Source organism: Myotis davidii, unplaced genomic scaffold, assembly GCF_000327345.1.
Source record: "Myotis davidii unplaced genomic scaffold, ASM32734v1 scaffold2777, whole genome shotgun sequence".
Taxonomy (NCBI): Eukaryota; Metazoa; Chordata; class Mammalia; order Chiroptera; family Vespertilionidae; genus Myotis; species Myotis davidii.
In genome coordinates this window covers 41780-45611 of record NW_006288728.1, presented here as the reverse complement: position 1 = coordinate 45611, position 3832 = coordinate 41780, and positions in this window count along the sequence as shown.

Genomic DNA, 3832 nt, shown 5'->3' with positions numbered 1-3832 from the left:
GACATCAAGATTGTTGGGGGATGGACTTTGATTATAGTCGGCTAGAACACTGTGTAGACTCCTCATGGTTGGAGTGGTGGGGTTGAAGCAGTATGATTTCCCTGAGAAGACTGGTTGGTGAAGACTGGAAAACAGTCCTGATGAGTGACTTGGGAGGTACCAGTAAAAGCTGGTCCTGGGGCAGCCACAGTGTCACTTGTCTGGTTTTGTTGCTTTTCTGGGCCTGGAGCTGAAATACAACTGAGGCCTAGATGTTATCTTCAGGGAAGAAGAGATAACATCTAGGGATGTTACTCAGGGAGTCTGAACTGCCTGACTAGTGATATGAAAGGGGAGGTGGGTTACCCCTGGGGGTAAGTTTCTTGTTTTCCTAGTTTTTCCCCTTGCTAGGCATCTGGAGCTTTCTTCCCTGATGAGTTTCTGTACCTAGCCCATCATCCTTGCTCTAGTGTCAGGGAGTGGGTGAAGGTCTAACATTCGAATGGGGGGATGCCTAACATTTCCCTCCTCAAAGATTTTTGGCTGAATTCTTTCAGGGGGAAAATGGGGGGGCAGGGTCTCTTCCATAGCTGCTTCCTGGCCTTCAGACGTGTGTTCTGGAGGACTTTTCTCATCTAGGGCAGGAGGATAAACAAGCAGCTTGATTATTTTCCTCTCTGTCAGAGGGACGATGAGGCCTGGGCACAAAATGAGGTTGTGATGGTGTCTAGGAGTGGTATTTCCTGAGGACAAGTAGGGCTTGTAACCTGGTGGAGACAATCTGTTTTATAAATGTTAGTATTGTTGGGGCAAAAGCTAGAACAAAAATAATTATGACAAATGGTCTGGTGGAAGGAAAGAGACATTAGTTTGGGGGGCTGTAGCCAAATATTTAAGAAAACTAGATGCATGTAAGGTTTAGTTTGGTCTTAGATTCCATTTAGAATTTTTAAAAATAAAGAGCAAACAATATGCAAGATTTTAAAGCATTGCACATGGCTCACTGAAGTGTGTATTGAGCACTGGAAGCAATTCATAAACACCCCAATGTGTGGATCACAAACATTTGGAGTATTTCTGCCAGATGCCATCCAGAGGGAACTATTACTCTAGGCTTGCCCAGTGTCACTGACAGGATACCTGTTACTCCTGAGACTTTCCTGTTTGAACTCAGCTCTGAATCTTTGCAAGTTCCTTCCTAGAACAGATTGAAATTTCTAGAACATTATTTTTAAAACTAGTGACCCGGTGCATGGATTCAAGCACGTTGAAAGGAAATTAATTAGAAGGCGGCCAGTGGGGCAGGACTGGGTGAAACAAGCCGGACATGCCCTGGAGCCTACCTCCCGCAGTCCCTCCTCGACCACACCTGGGGGGTGGGGGTGCTGCTTCTCCAAGGGCATCTGCGGAGTGAGTAGGGTCCCTCTGGCAGCATAGGATTCAGAGGTAAGCCCAAGACAAGCTGCTGCTGCCTACTGCTCTCGGAGTAGCAAACTTGGGATGATCTGTGGAACCCTCCTGGGTTTCAGCACCAAATGTTAGGGTCCCCAAAGGAGGAACATAGGAGTCCAAAATGGGTAAAGAATTATGAATTTACTAGGTCATCTGTAAACCAGATGGGCTGAGCCTCATAGTGGCACCAGCACCCAGGGACAGAGTCAGAGATTTTAAAGGCCTCTAGATGGGCTTTTTCAGTGGGGAATTCTCTGGGTGGGTCCAGATCCTGGCCAAGTCCAGAGGGAAAAGATACTGGTCTTAGCAAATGGAATGTGGTCTAAGCAAAAGGGGATGTTGGTTGTGAAGTGGTCTAAAGGTCATTTCCCAGGGGTGGGAGGTATTGATTCTATTACTTGATCAGACCTAACAGTCATCAAGAACATCATTGAAGGGGGACAGGGACTGAGGCCACTCTGCCCTAGGATGGTCTAGAATATGTAAAGCATTTGCTCCTAAGTGTCATTGGTTAGAGAAGATAAAACCTTGTGATTCAAGGTTTTAAAGGATTTGAGCTGACTGTAAATTGCTCAAATCCTTTGGCCTTGTTTAATATTTTGTGCCAGTTTCCCTCATTCCACTTGTCAAGGAATTTCCCTTGCTTCTTACTATCCTGCCACCATAGCACACGCTTGCAGATTAAAGGATTTGAGCTGACTGTAAATTGCTCAACTCCTTCGGCCTTGTTTAATATTTTGTGCCAATTTCCCTCATTCCACTTGTCAAGGAATTTCCCTTGCTTCTTACTATCCTGCCACCATAGCACACGCTTGCAGACAGATAACTGTATCATCTCAGCCTGTAGTATCTGAACAGTGTTTCTGCTCCTACAGTCCCATCATTTCTTTGCCGACCGACAGTCCATCCCCGCCTGTGCAGTTCTCCCCCAAACCCACTCTCATTTGTAGCAACAGGAACAGCCAATTTTCCAAATCACTAAGTTGTGGGTCCATTTGCTTCACAGTTCATTCTTCAACTTGTCTCTCTCCTCTCAAAGGTGACCATGAGCATTCGGAAGGATCCAGGCCACATGCCACCATTTTGCTTAGGAATGTTTTCAGCTAAATATACAGTTTTGTGGGTCCCATATTCTACCTTCTAGAAGCATTAGAAAACAATTCATCTAAGTTATTTGCCCCTTTATAACAATGATAAACTCTTCTCCATTGTCTAAGACTATCTTTACCATTTCCGTCTGAGTACTCACCAAAATGGATATTACCATCCGTAGTTGTGCCAACATTCTATTCACCATTCATCATGCATTCTCTGAGAAGGTGGGGCTATCTCTCCACATCTCTGAGCCATCACCAGAATGACCATGAAGGTCCATATATCTGTTAGGTCTGATTGAATAATTGAATCCATACCCCTTCCCCTAGGAACTGGCCTTGAGACCATTTCACTGCCGGGGTTCTTGTCCCAGCATCAAGAAGCGTTCAGGAATCTGGAAAAGGCTGTGGGTATATGACATAGGAATCCAGGGACTAATAAAGAGTCCGGAGATGAGATATAATTTTGAAAGGCATTGGGGGGTCAGAGGACCTTCAGCTAAAGGAACTGAAGAGTACCTCCTTGCCTAGGACCCTTACTTTTATTAACACAATTTGTTCTAAGGCAAGGTGGAGACAATACACTTCAAAGGGTAAGGTTTCAAAGGGTACAGAAGCATTGTCAGTTTGGGGGAATTAGTCTACGGCTGTTCAGGTGTTTGGCCAGTAGGAGGCAATAACATGTAGATTAAGATGCCCTTTAACTGTCTGGCAGCCACAATCAGTTTCCTATTCAGGTTTGGGGAAATGCCTTCAGCCATTCCCAACAGATGACTCCATGTGTGACTCAACCCTGTTGAGTCCCCAAGTCTCATCAACCTTTTGATGAAACTCTTGAAATTATGACATGCTGGAATTGGTCTACGGCACTTCACAACCGACATTCCCTTTTGCTTAAACCACATTTCACTGACTAAGACCACATTCCACTTGCTAAGACCATTCTCTTTCCCCTCCGGACCCACCCAGAGAATCCTTGGCCCAGAAAAAGCCCACCTAGAGTCCTTTAAAATCTGTGACTCCTTCTCCCTGGGTGTGGGCGCTATTTTGGTGCTCAGTCCATCTGATTTTCCAGAGGACCTACTAAATTCACAATTCCTTACCCCTTTTGGCCTCATGCGTTCCTCCTTTGGTGACTCTAACAGTATCCACCAGCAGTCCATTCACAGTACCTAGACTTGTCCGCGCATGCACCTCAAGACCCCTTCAGCTTCTTCTCATTTCCAGCTCCAAAGCTGCTTCCAGGTCTTGGTAACAAATTTTATATTATTCTGCTCAGGCTCCTCTAACAAAACATCATAAACTGA